The following is a 14,866-nucleotide window of genomic DNA, read 5'->3' as shown; positions in this document are numbered from 1 at the left end:
ACTTCCTTTAAGAAGTTTGTTTGTGATCGTTTTGTTCAGTTCCTTGTCAGTAAATAACCGAGTTCCTTTTCTAATCCTGACTTATTTGTGCTCATATTTATCCATTTGATGAAGTTACATAGCTTATGTTCACAGTGCAGGATTTTACACCCTAGGTTTGGCGGGTTTTCAAGTCAAACACATTTTCTGCTCCGCAACTGGTTACATTTATTGCTTAGCACTGACTGTTGCTTTTGTAATTAAGATGTTTCAACTGATATGAGCAGAAAACATAAAACCTTAACAATAGTTGTGCCTGTGTTATCCAAAGGATCAACACAGATTACACCACACATTACAACACACCTTGCAACAGTGCCAACTGACTTACTGTTTATATGTTTACATATTTTAAAGATACAAAATGCACAAATCAAGATTTGGCAGATATACAACAATAAATCATATATATATATATTTTATTTTATTTTTCTTTGATATCATTACCAAATCACAATTCTGGTTTAGTACCCTTTAACATTCTGTTGTCTACTGTTAAATGATAATTTTCCACAAAGCAGTAGGAAACTACACAACCAATTTGAATTAAAATCAGACAATTGAGATGCATGCTAATGTTGCACTGTGTTCCAGTTTATGCTTAGAAATAAGCAACACCCAAAGCTTTTTCATTAAAAATTATATATTTATACTTAATAGTGTCTTACCCAAATGTCTTTATTACCTGCAGGTACACTGCAATTACATAAAGCAATGAGATGGATTTATTATAAACTGTTAAATGGGATTTGCAAAAAAAATAAAAAAATAACCCAAGATTAGAAAATGCCCATATTTCAGTAGGCTTATACATTAGAAATCCTCATACAACAATTGTAAGGTTAACACCTCAATATGTTTACTCTTCCATACAGTTTATACATTAGTCTGGGTTAGAAATTCACACTGACTGTACACTTTTGAAGCCAGAATGGCAGCGAGGCTTCATGACCTAACTCTCCAAATTCCAAATGTGAAACCCTGCTTTTAATGATTTAGAGTAAACTTAACTCATAATTAAAAAAATGTTAAAGGGATAGTTCACCCAAAAATCACGCCTCAGTCGTGGTAGAAATCACATGCCTGGTGGGGTTGTCCCCCTGTAGAAAACAGTAAGGTGGGGGGCTCAAAGACCAAAGTGGCCAGGCCTGTCCATACCGTGGCACAGACAAGAGTCGACAGTAGCTACTGACATTGACAGTATATTAAAAAAAAAACTATGGAAGTCAATGATTATGGCCAACTGGTAACCAGCATTCTTCAAAATATTTTTTTTTTGGGTTAAGTATAGTGTGAAAAGCCTAGAAGCATTGCATATATCAGTCAAATTATTCAGGAAAATTATTTAATATGATTATTAATTTTTTAATCACCACTGTTTATCTAAGGGAAAACCATTCAATACTGCACTGTGGGCGGGCATGCTTTGAATTCAAATGCTTTGGAAGGTATACTGGTCATCTGTTAAACCCCCCTCTTCCTCTGTGTGTGTCTTTACTCCTTCTTTTCCGCTTCATCCTCGGGGATGTAGACACTGACGGTAAACTCTGCCATCTCTGTGCCATACTTTTTCTTTACCTGCAGAGCGTATTTGCCCAAGTCAATGGTTGCAACAGCAGTGATGGTGATGCTGGCAAACTTTCCGTGCTCAAACTTCAGCGTGTAGTGATTGTCAGGTGACAGCGGTTAGTCATCCTTCACCCAGCTGACCTCGGGAACTAGATCACCCCATACATTGCCAGTGAGGTTAAGGGACTGAAAAGGGTGAAAAAATATAAATAAACTCTTTACGAAATATGATGCACATATATGATTGATTGTATTACCTGGCCCTCCTGAATGGTAACTACATCAGGTAGGCCGCCCACCACACGGGCACGATCTGCAGATAAACAAACCATTGAATAAGCTGTTCAAGAAGTTTTAATAAGCAATGAACCAAATCAATACTTGTTCTCTCTAAAGAAATGAATTGTGATTAAAATGCCTGAACAAACATTTAATTTCATCTACTGAACACATAATAATAATGCTGCAACTGAAACATTTAAATTGGATTGCTTTAATGGAGTGACATTGTGAATCTGTACAAAATGTCAGAGCACAATAATAACAGCAGAGACAATCACTTACTTCTCTCTGCTATGGCCGCTGCCCTGAGGAAGGAAAGACAGATAAGCATGCAGTTACTGTATATAAGTCTTTAAATAGTGACTTTAAATAGTGACTTTAAAGTTGATACATGCTTCTCACACTTTTCAATATCAGGAAATGCTTCATTGCAAGCCTCCTGTGACGCACTCATGGGCAGTCTATTTTAGTGTTATTCTCACAGCTTATGCAAGGAGGTCTTGACCATAAAAAAGTAGAAAATTAGCAAATCCACACTATGTAATGGAATAACAGGGGAACAAATCGTTAAAACAGAATAATATAAAAAGGTAATAAAAATGAAATTGTATATTAAAATATATATATATATATAATATATAATAAAAACAAATGCAAGAAATTACAGTAAACTATAACAAAATACGTTCACGATATCCTATAATGAATGCAGAAGTACCGCGAGGTTGCTTGTGTTGGAACACCTGAGCTCTTACCTTGCCCTGACAGGTCAAGAACTTTCGACACTGCCTTGGACATTGAAGACATCAATGGCATATTTGCCCTTATCCTTCTCGGTGGGCTCGTTAATTTTGAGCCACAGCTGTTCTCTGGTGACTCCACACTGCACTCTGTCTGAGTGGGAGATCTTTGATTCTCTGGAACCAGTTAGAAACAAAGGGAAAACACACAAGGTCATTGGCCATGGTCTCTTGAGGTGATACGGTACAGTGAGCAAACAAATTGGCAAAACTTTGGATTGTATTAGTCCTGGGAAGAAATTTTGTTTGAAACTGTTTCAATATACTCTTTCATGTGGCTAACGTGACACTGAAGTCACATTAAAACAGCCCACACACACTGGTAGATAGAGAAGGGCGGCAGGAAGCCTACTTGTGAAGCCAGCCAATGCGGAGATCTTCACTATAGTGCACAACGAATGAGTAGAGAATGATTCCATGTTCTGTGCTCATAACCTTGAGCTCGGTTGAAGAATTGGCTTCAAGAACAAAGAAAGAAATGCATGAAAATTACATGACATGCACTGATCCGATTTAAGTGTTTGAGAGCACATTCCTAATGGAGTGTCATGTTACTGTACATTCAATAATGCTGAGTGGTGGAGGACTGATGGAAAGACACTCACCAATAACTCTAAATACTTAATTCAGCACTGCTTGATAACCTGATATGAGGGAAAAAAGATAATAATCACATTTAAGGAGACAGAAAAAAAAAGTAAAAATAATGATACTGATGGGTGACTGAAATTGGAATGAAATGACACAGTAATTTAAAGAATAAACATTATATATTTCATCTTTCAATATGAAACCTATATTATAGAATTATATACTATAGTTGTGGTCAGAATTCTACACTTTGCAGTATTGTCAAAATGTTAAATATTTTATCAATATAAGAGGGATCATACAAAATGCATGTTATTTTTATTTTTTTTGTACTGACCTGAATAGATATTTCACATCAAATATGTTTACATAGTCTACAAAAGAAAATAAGTCGAATTTATAAAAATGACCCTGTTCAAAAGTATACATACTGTACACTTGATTCTTAATACTGTGTTGTTACCTTGATGATCCACAGCTTTTTTTTTATGCGATAGTTGTTTATGCGTCCCTTGTTTGTCCTGAACAGTTAAACTACCTGCTGTTTTTCAGAAAAATCCTTTAAAAAATGCATTAAGGGCCTGGAAGTGAACACTTTTTGAATTTGAAGATTTAACTTATTTTGTATTTTGGGAAACATGTCAGTATCTTATGTAGCTTCTAAAGGACAGTATACAAAAAAAAAAAAAAAAAAAAAAAAAAAAGGGATATACATGTACACATCTTCATTCTGTTCAAAAGTTTACACCCCTGGCTCTTAATGCGTTCTTTTTCCTTCTGGAGCATCAGCGAGTGTTTGTACCTTTGTGTATGAGTCCCTCAGTTGATGGATCTTAAAATCACACAGTCATTGTTGGAAAGGATTCAAATATGCAAAAGATGTTGAAAAAACAATTAATTTGGTCTGGGATTTTTCTAAAGAACAGCGGGCAGTTTAACTGCTCAGGACAAAGGGACAGATCACAAAACAAAACTAAAAACAGCTGTGGATCATCCAGGTAACAACACAGTATTAAGCAGTGTTTCTCAGATCTTGCCCAGCAGAGTTTAGCTCCAACCCTAATCAATCAAACCTGATCAAGTTCATTAAGGTCTTCAGGATCCCTAGAAAATCACAAGTAAGCGAGTTTGAGCTAAACTCTGCAGGGCAGTGGCCCTCCAGGACCGGATTTGTGCTGATGTAAAGTTTTGAACAGGGTCTAATTCAGGTCAGTGCTAAATAAAAAATAATTAACATTTTTTGCAGAAACTGCAAAGTGAATGTAAAATTTTCACCACAACTGTAAATATGTATTAAATCAATTATTATTAATATTTAATTATAATATGAAGAGAGACAAGCAAAACACCTAAAGGAGTCGTTTTTCTGGTTTTGTTTTAGTGCTTGACTAATGAAATTCCGTTGTATGTCTTTGCTAAATTTCTTTGAATTGCAAATCAGGGAATTCCACAACCAGTCATTGCAATTCAAATCAACATCATGGGGCCAGTTCAATGCAAATTCCATTTAAACTGAAAGGATGCCAATCCTTAAATTCAGAATTTTGATCAGGCCCGGTGACAAAGTGGCTCCTACCTGCATCTGTCAGGTTCAGCAAAGTTTTGTCCTTTCCTCTTTCATCCTTCAGTTTGACCTCATATACTCCTGCACCTTTCTTTGAAATCTGTTGGGGAATTGTGGGAACAGTGAGGGACAGACACTGGACACTAGTGTTATCAATACGAATCTAAAGTTAAAACATTTTTAAACAACATTTAAATGGGAAGTTGTGGCCTAGTGATAAGAGTGTTTGACTCCTAGCCCTAGGGTTGTGGGTTCGAGTCTTGGGCCGGCAATACCACAACTTCAGTGCCCTTGAGCAAGGCACTGCTCCCCGGGTGCCGCAGCATAAATAGCTACTCACGGTGTGCGTTTGTTCACTGCTGTGTGTGTGCGCACTTTGGCTGGGTTAAATGCAGAGCACAAATACTATGGGTATGGGTCACCATTCTTGGCTGGATGTCACGTCACTTTCACCTAAAGACTGAAAAGCAAAGCTTTTCTGCTGCAGAGGATTCTGCAGGCCAACACGCTAAGAGAGGAAAAGACTGCACCATCACAAATAACAACACACTGACACTGATGGCAACTTATAAAATCAAAGCTCCAGACTTTTGGCTTGCTTGGACTTTCTTCAGTTGCAGGTTTCCATTGTGCCTTTTCGCTCTTAATAAACTGTGCCAGCGCCCCCTACAGGAGTGGCAAGGGAGTTTGCCTCTCTTCTGCAGCATGCATTAAATCCACCCTTCTATCAGTCCAACAGGACTGGCATCTTATTGGTAGTTGAATTCAGTCAAACTAAGATGGCTTTTAATACTGTATAACACATTAATATTACAAAATGAAAGCCAGATTGCACATAATATAATAGTTTGCATTACTTTACAAAACTGCCATCCAAATCTGACTGAATTCAGGAAATGGCTTCCTTTAGAAAACAAGGTTCACAAACAGAAGGACCATATATTTATGATATATGGACATAAATGTTTAAAAGTCATAAATAATTGAATAGGTTTTGCAACCTGTCTGTTAAAAGTACAGGGTATGATAAGCATGATAAATATAGAATCCATCATAGGTGCATATGCCATTATATATTTCTTTAAGGGCTATTTTACTTACTTTATAACTAAGATTGCTGTATCCTTCATTACATTAACATCACATTTGCTGCATTAACTATGGTGAAGATTTTTGAAGGGATGCATTACGTAAAAAGTAGCCTAAAACAAGCCTAAACCTAAGCTTAAGTAGCTAAGTAGCTATTTGGCTGTTAGTTAATAATGTAGGTGATGTCGGACGAAAATTTAAGGAATTTTAAAGGCAGAGCAAGTTATTAAATGTGGATAAAAGATTACGGAGACCTTTTTTTCTCACTGAAAAATACAGATGAATCGGGAACATGTATTAAGAAAGTACTTTTTCATTTTATGCTGATTTTAAACACTGACTATTACTTTTCAGGAAGGCTTTTGAGATGTAATAAAATGACTTATATCTCCTCATGTCTAAAGGAATAAAGAAAAGAAATGTATTCTTCAGTACTATGCAAATATCTCATCATTTATGAATCCGTGTGTGAGAGGAGAGTGGCTTTTAGCGTAGCAAAGCTTGTAGCATATGTATAATACTGCATCAAGCAAAAATGCATTCATTATAAAAATCAAATGGATGCTGAAATCCCAGCATGAAAACTGTCCCAGCTTTGCCCAACCAAGTCTGACCTTGCCAATGCCAAAGGTCAACACTTCATCTGATTTTCTGATCTTCTTAGCATCCTCATCATCCTCTTCAATCTCAATTCCATCCTGAAACCAGGCAATCTCAGTGGCAGGTTTGATGTTTCCAACCTATAGCAGGAGAAAGATGGAAAAGGGGATTTTAACAAGTATCTTTTCAACCTGAGGCATTGACAGACAGTTTCATGTTCCCATATTTGATTCCTAGAGCCTTACCTTGCATTTCAGATGCGCATCACATTCTGGGGTGACCTCGAAACTGAGATACTCCACGAAGTGCGGACCTGTGTGTGGGAGAATATTTTTAGTCATTCAACAACTAAAATGAGATTTAACACCAAAAATACAGTGTGAAGACAGCGTACCTTGCCTTCTGACCCACTCTGCTCTCTCAAACTCAGATTTCTTCTGAAGCTCCGCAAACTCTGTAAAACAGCATTATAAATGGAAGAAAATTATCAAAGCATGCAGAATACAGCTTATTTTGAGCGTTGAATTCTGTTTAGAGTCCATTCATAAGCATTCCTTAAAGCTAAAACACATTTCTTGTCACCCCACAGGTCTAGTTCATTTGGATTTGGGGTTATAAACGGTACTCTCCTGCCCTCCACAGGACATACTGATAAAAAGCTTTTTTAGATGTACTGTGGTTCACTGGTTTGCATAATGGGTTGAACACAAATATATGTTGTATATACATATATTAGTTTGTACTTATAAGTTGTAGGGATACTAAAGATTATGTTACTAAAAAATAAACAAATTAAAACATAACTTCACCTTATCCAATAAGCACTAAGCTGGTGCGACCAGTGGCTTTACCATCAACAAGGTTTAATGTGAAGGTTCCCTCATCAGAAACCTCCAGTGAGTCCATGAACATCTCAATAATGCCAGTGGTTTTGTTAAAGTTCAATGTGTACTTCTGAAAAAGTCTAAGTTTGCATGATAATTAATATTAGCTTTTGAAGTCCACTGGAGCTAAAATGTAGTGATATGACTTATCTTTCATTCATGGATGATATTATCATTGAATACATACTCCACTTGGCAGTTAGAAGTGAACTTGGCAACTTCGGACCAGAGACGCACACGGCCCTTCTCCTGCAGCTCAATGGCCATTTCACTTTTAAATGGAATTACTGCAGAAAATTGCTCACAATTAACATACAACAACACACTGACTGGTAAATGCATATTAAGTATGAATAATGAATATAATAAAAAAGTACTTACTGGGGAACTGGTGGTCACGGCTGATATCCAACAAGCGGTTAAGTCCTACAAAAAGTGAACAACATTGCATGTAATCAACAAAGCCTATGTCATGTGCTTTTTTACTCGACTATGAGGAAAAAAATTGACAATAATTATTTGTTGTGTAGAATCATTTATTTATTTATTGTTTATGGAAAAGAAATCAGCAGCTGCTGTGCTCTCAGCTGACCTTAAGAAGTAGTGATCTCCTTGTGCTTCCTTCTTATGCATGAATGTCTCTCAAAGAAATGTAATGGATGGAATATCACCGTCTGCAACCGGAAAATGACTTATGTTCCTCAGTGAGCGTGTAGCTGGCAGAGACGCCATCAGTGTTGGTCACAACACAGGAGTAAGTGCCCAGGTCTTCTAACGATGGGTCATTAAAGATGGCTCTGGACCTGCATAAAGAAAATGCATGGTTCACTTAACAATAATAAATAACACAAATAATACAAATACCATATTTTTCGGACTATAAGTCGCACCTAAGTCGCATCAGTCCAAAAATACGCCATGATGAGGAAAAAAAACATATATAAGTCGCACTGCACTATAAGTCGCATTCACATTCACATTGCGCCACTACGAGAGGGCGATCTATGCTGCTCAGTGTAAACTACAGGAGCACTGAGCAGCATAGAGCGCCCTCTCCTGGCTCTAGACGGTAATGTTTTCTCGGTTCATTTCTCTTGGTTCATGTCAAATTAATTTTGGGACTTGGGATGGCTGCAGAAGGACAGGACTTAGTTTAGCCCAACAAAACATTCAAACATGGGCTACATGCTTTTGTTATCCAAACAAAGAACTAATGTAGGACATATTAGGGCATCAGCATAGAAAATCAAAGCCTGATGACCTGAAATTTAGCTGTCATGTTCTCTTAATACTAATTCATGTTATTTTATACACACATTCTGCATTTTATGTGAACAATGCAGAGTCAAAATAACAATAATTATGTTCATGCTGTTCAGACTGCAAACAAACAGACAGTAAGCATGCTGCTCTTGTTATATAACAAATCCTGTTATATCATATGTTGGCTAAGTTAAATTTAACCACAAAATCAGTAGGAAAGAAAAGTTATATTTTGGATTTAAAAATGAAGTCTACTACTAAAAGCTCTTTAAGACTTAAAAAAACAACAGTGTTTTAAGTGTGACAGTGTTTTAAATTGTAATACAAAAATATCTTAACTTCATTCCATAAACTGGAGTACAAAAATATTATTTATTATTTAATATATTATACAACGTGTCCATTTTAGTAACTGAAATACAGTACAGTAATTTAGTGAATGAATGAGATTGGGTGTGCTTATTGTTTTGAAAAATAAACTAATTCAAAACTTGAGCCCAAGATTCATCCACCTGCCCATGACACATAATTATACAGGGATCATCCACAATCTGAACAGGTCTATACTTACAGTGCTCAGGACGTAGGATGACCTTCGCTCAACTTGTTCTACCACCCACCCTGCTCATGCATGGGTTTGCATCACACACCCAGCAGTTATGCACCAAACAGACATACATCATAGACATACCTGCATGACAACAGAGGAACAATGTCTGATTTTCAGTCAACGTGCATTTTGCAGTCTTGGATAATGAGACTCCTCTATTGTCTCTTTCACATGACTGCTTTGTTAATCTTAGTACCTGGATGTTTGTGTCACTTAGGATACACTCAAGTACTTACTGTGTGTTTTTGAGGGAATTAAAAGAGTTTAGATAGCAGGGCAGGGAACGCAGATGCCCCCCAGAACACAACCACAGATGTGTCAGTGTTTCTTATGGGAATAACAGGCCCTGGGACAGAGGGCAGGTCTAAAAAAAAGAATTTATAAAATAAAAGACAGAGAATGGTTTTCATTTGATTTCAAGGCAAGTCATACTCACACTTTCATTTACAGGATCATACCCATCACACTTTTTTTTTTATTTTTATAAAACATTTCTGCCATTTTGGATATAAACTACCGTTCAAAGTTTGGGGGCGGTAAGATTTATATGTTCGAAATGTGTCTTTTATGCTCACTAAATCTGTATTTATTTATTATCAGAATATATTTCTTATCAAACTTCAGTAAGAACATTGATATTGTGAAATATTATTATAATTTAAAAGAACGGTTTTCTATTTTAATATATAAAAAATAAAAATGTTTTCCTGTGAGGGAAAATCTGAATTTTCAGCATCATTACTTTGGTCTTCAGTTTCACATGATGCTTCAAAAATCATTCAAATATGCAGATTTGCTGCTCAAGAAACTATTCTATTCTAATATTTTTGTGGAAACCATGATACATGTTTTTTTCAGGATACTTTAATATTTCCTGAACTGGCACTGTGGGTCTCATCCCAAATTCATGCCACATAGGATTAGAAAATGTGCAATATGACCCCTTTGAGAGGTCTTGAAACATACTCTCTATCATGCAATTCAGAACATGTGCCACTAACCCTTTTTCTTTTTTTGTATCAAGTGCTAATACTAACCTAATCTGTCTCCCACAATAGTCGCCCCAGTTTCTTCTGACGGTTCTCCAACTCCAGCAGAGCTGCAGCTAGGGACATGGAAGCTGTAAGATTTGCCCTCAGCAAGGTCAAACAGGGCAAAGCTGGGAGACTTCACTGGCATCCCGGTGTTCACCCTCTGCCATGTTTCTGTACCTGCCAAACACTGGGAAAAGATTCAATAGTCTGAAAATGTGCAAAACTCAATTCAAGGTAAAAATCTAATATCTACAGTACCTCACCTTCTCCACATAATACATGACACCCTCATGTGCTCTCTGGATGGGTGGCATCCAGCTCAGTACCACATGACTCTTAGTAGCCTCAGTGACAGCCAGGTCAGTGGGTGAACCAGGGACAACCCCCACTGAAAGAGACCAGAGAAATATTGCTGCAGTTACTTCTATACATAATTTCTCCTCTCTTTTTACATTTTGATTATCTTTGTTGTCATCTAACACTTACTTAAAGTTACTCTTTAGTTAATAATTGAATACCACTGTTAAATCTGATGTAGAAAATCTATAAACGAATATTACACTGAACAAAATTATAAATTCAACACTTTTGTTTTTGCCCCCATTATTCATGAGCTAAATTAAAAGATTTAAGACATTTTCTCTGTACAAAAAAGGCCTATTTCTCTCAAATATTGTTCACAAATTTGTCTAAATCTGTTTTAGTGAGCACTTCTCCTTTACTAAGATAATCCATCCACCTCACAGGTGTGGCATATCAAGATGATGATTAGACAACACACTTATTGCACAGGTGTTCCTTAAGCTGGCAACAATAAAAGGCCACTCTAAAATGTGCAATTTAATCACACAGCACAATGACACAGATGTCGCAGATTTGAGGGAGCTTGCAATTGGGATGACTGCAGGAATGTCCACCAGAGCTGTTGCCGGTGAATTGAATGTTCATTTCTCTACCATAAGCCGTCTCCCAAGGCATTGTAGAGAATTGAGCAGTACATCCAACTGGCCTTACAACCACAGACCATGTGTAACCACACCAGTCCATGACCTCCACATCCAGCATCTTCACCTCACAGATCTTTTGAGATTAGCTGCTCTGACAGCTGCTGCAACAATCGTTTGCATAACCAAAGAGACAGAAACCATCTCAGGGAAGCTCATCTGCATGCTCGTCGTCCTCATTGGGGTCTCGTCCTGACTGCAGTTCATCGTCGTAACCAATTTGAGTGGGCAAATGCTCACATTCGGTGGCATCTGGCACTTTGGAGAGGTGTTCTCTTCACGGATAAATCATGGTTTTCACTATACAGGCCAGATGGCATACAGCGTGTTTGGCGTCGGTAGGTGAGCAGTTTGCTGATGTCAACGTTGTGGATCGAGTGGCCCATGGTGGCGGTGGGGTTATGGTATGAGCAGGCGTATGTTATGGACAATGAACATGTGTGAATTTTATTGATGGCATTTTGAATACACAGAGACACCGTGATTTGATCCCGAGGCCCATTGTTTTGTCATTTATCCACTACCATCACCTCATGTTCCAGCATGATAATGCACGACCTAATGTTGCAAGGATCTGTACACAATTCCTGGAAGCTGAAAACGTCCCAGTTCTTGCATGGCCAGCATACTCACCGGACAAGTCACCCACTGAACATGTTTGGGATGCTCTGGATCAGTGTATACGACAGCGTGTCCAGTTCTTGGCACTATCCAGCAACTTCACACAGCCATTGAAGAGGAGTGGACCAACACTCCATGCGATGGAGATGTGTTGCACTGCGTGAAGAAAATGGTGTTCACACCAGATACTGACTGGTTTTTCTGAAGGATCATGACACTGAAGACTGGAGCAATGGCTACTGAAAATTCAGCTTTGTTATCACAAGAATATTTTGCGCTTTAAAATATTTTTCAAATGGAAGACAGTTATTTAAAATTGTAATACTAATTTACAATATTAAAATTTTTACTGTATTTATTGGCAAATAAATGCAGCCTTGTTGAGCAAGAAGAAACTTTTTAAAAATATGATTAAACATCTTTCCAACTCCAAACTTTTGAACAGTTGTGTAATATGCTGATTTGTTGCTAATATTCTGATTTGTTTCTTAATATGATGACCGACTTGGTGTTGACACACAGCGTGTAAAGACCCTCATCCTCTTTGTTCAGATGCACAAGTGTCAAAGTGGCTCGCTCACCACTCCAGTGCATGTGCACCCACTTAGAAGGAGACAAGACAACACCTGATAAAGAAAAGGCATTATTATAGACTATAAACTGCATTTTAATTAATAGCTCCTGCATATAAAGAGCACAGAGGAGGACAATTGTTAGGAGATGGTGATTTATGCTTCAGTTAATTCGCAAGTAGCTTTATAAAATGCACAATAACTTCATGGTGCACTTAGCACTCATACTTACCATTTCTGTACCACACTATCTCTGGCTGGTAGCGCTTCACAGTGTGGTAGACAATGACTGTACAGCCCAAACTCATGGTCTCTCCCTCACGTCCGAAAGAAACGTCAAACTTATCAATGATGGTAGTGTTGAAGGTCACACCATATTCAAGGCTGTAACCATCTGAGCAGAATATCGCAAGGTCAAATCATTTCTATTATACACATTCAGATGAAAAAAACTGTTATAATTACCTTTACAAATTATTGGTAAGACCAAAATATTACAGCTGTACTCATATAAAAAGTCTCCATCAGATCCTGGGTAGCCAAAGGACTAATCGAGAAGATTAAGTTAATGAGCAGCCTCCTGACCCAATATTGACTAATACTGTTTGACATATGAGATCCATGTTTGTCTAGACGTACAGTTTTTAATTAGTCAGCAAAGGGACCTGTGCTCAACTCCTGCCTTAATTTAAAAAAGGTCCAACGAGTTTTTATAAACATGAAGGATAGACGATGACAGAACTTTCAGTCAGAGTTAATATAGCTAATTAAGATAAAAACCTAACAAAATAGATAAAATTCATTACATTAACTTAAATTAAATTAAAATATATATTTAACTAGTTGCCAAGGCAACATTTCTCATCTTCCTTTAGTTGATGTACTAAAATGAATAAAAATAAAATAAAAATGAATAAAAAACTATTTAAACATATTTAAAAAGGCATGTTTTCTTCCATGTGCCAAAACTAATTTATTACATTTTTAATTAACAGAACATTCACAAACAGACATTACACATCAACTGGAATTATAAAATGTAAACTCCATTGTTACAGATTTCCTGAGTAAACTATCCAATAACCTGCTTCTGAAGACTGGCACAACATATCCAATGATTTCGTCTTCTTTGTCCACAGCCAGATACGAGCGCTCAGTTTCTTCTCTTTCTTAGTAATTTTGTGCCTAAAAAACAGTGAACACCACCAACACCAAAAAACAAACAGCTGGATTGTATGGCAAGATGCAGCAAAGATTTTGCATATGACTGAAAATACTTGTTTTCCATTATTCCATCAAAAAAAAAGTTCATGTTAATTATTTTTTATTTCCTTAAATCTTCCTAATGCAAATGGAACAAAATGTTCAATATTTCAGCAAGGTTAATGAAACAGGATGAAATAGAGTTGCTTTAAAAAGTCAATCTCAGTGTGTTATTGAAAAGTAAATATTAGCAGAGACATCCACTATATTACGAATTTATTTAAAAAAAACTAACTCAAAAAGCCTGAGATAAGCAGCACTGTAGATTATTGAAGCAATTAAATCAATATAAATTACTCCTGGATATTGTTCCTGTGTATGCACACATCATCAATGTCACAACGTTCCTCTTTAGCACACCAAAAATATTCCAAAAAAGTAATACTACATTAGGCCTATTATTATTTATTTTTTTAATGTAAATTTTGATCAAGAAAGATCATGACCAGCTGGAAACAAACATTACTTGAAATGCCATGTCAGCCAGAGATAAACTATTTAGTATGCATATGATCCTCCTGACACTCAGTCACAACTGCCACTGGCATTATGAGCTTTGGACTGATTTATAGATAAAACATAGAGCTCTGTCTGCTATTTGAGAGGATGATCCTTTTATGTCTTATACTGTAACAAAATATTTTGGGATTACAGCAGCTTCCAATTCATCTGTGGACTGTTCCAAAAGTAATACAACAATACAAAGTGCATATTTTGCAAATTGTTTCCTTGAACAATTATAGGCAAACAATGTCAGGAACATATTTTACAACAAATTATATTAACCATATTAGGGTTTGGTTTGCCGCATTCAAAGAGTACATGTGGCAATTTCTGCACAAATAACAACCATCAGAAATACTAATAACTTGACATAACTGGTAAATAATATGACAATATTAGATTTCTGAGAGCACCATTACTGTTCTGCCTTAAATTGATACCTCAACAAAAATGAAAATTGTTTAATAATTTAGCATTATGTCGTTACAAGCCTATATGACTTTCAAAAGTGTCTCCTTTTATGCCTCACAATATAAAGAAAATCATACAGACTTGTAACGAAACTAGGGTGAGTATA

At 36.6% G+C, this 14,866-nt stretch overlaps 1 pseudogene; it reads right to left on the bottom strand.

Annotated features, from left to right (window-relative positions):
• Nucleotides 1-445: 445 nt before the first annotated feature.
• On the bottom strand, nucleotides 446-13,032 carry LOC128022710 (myomesin-1-like; annotated as a pseudogene).
• Nucleotides 13,033-14,866: the final 1,834 nt, after the last annotated feature.

Source organism: Carassius gibelio, chromosome A2 (genome assembly GCF_023724105.1).
Source record: "Carassius gibelio isolate Cgi1373 ecotype wild population from Czech Republic chromosome A2, carGib1.2-hapl.c, whole genome shotgun sequence".
Classification (NCBI taxonomy): domain Eukaryota; kingdom Metazoa; phylum Chordata; class Actinopteri; order Cypriniformes; family Cyprinidae; genus Carassius; species Carassius gibelio.
The sequence above is the reverse complement of the archived record's forward strand: the minus strand, read 5'-3'. Positions and strand labels throughout refer to the sequence as shown.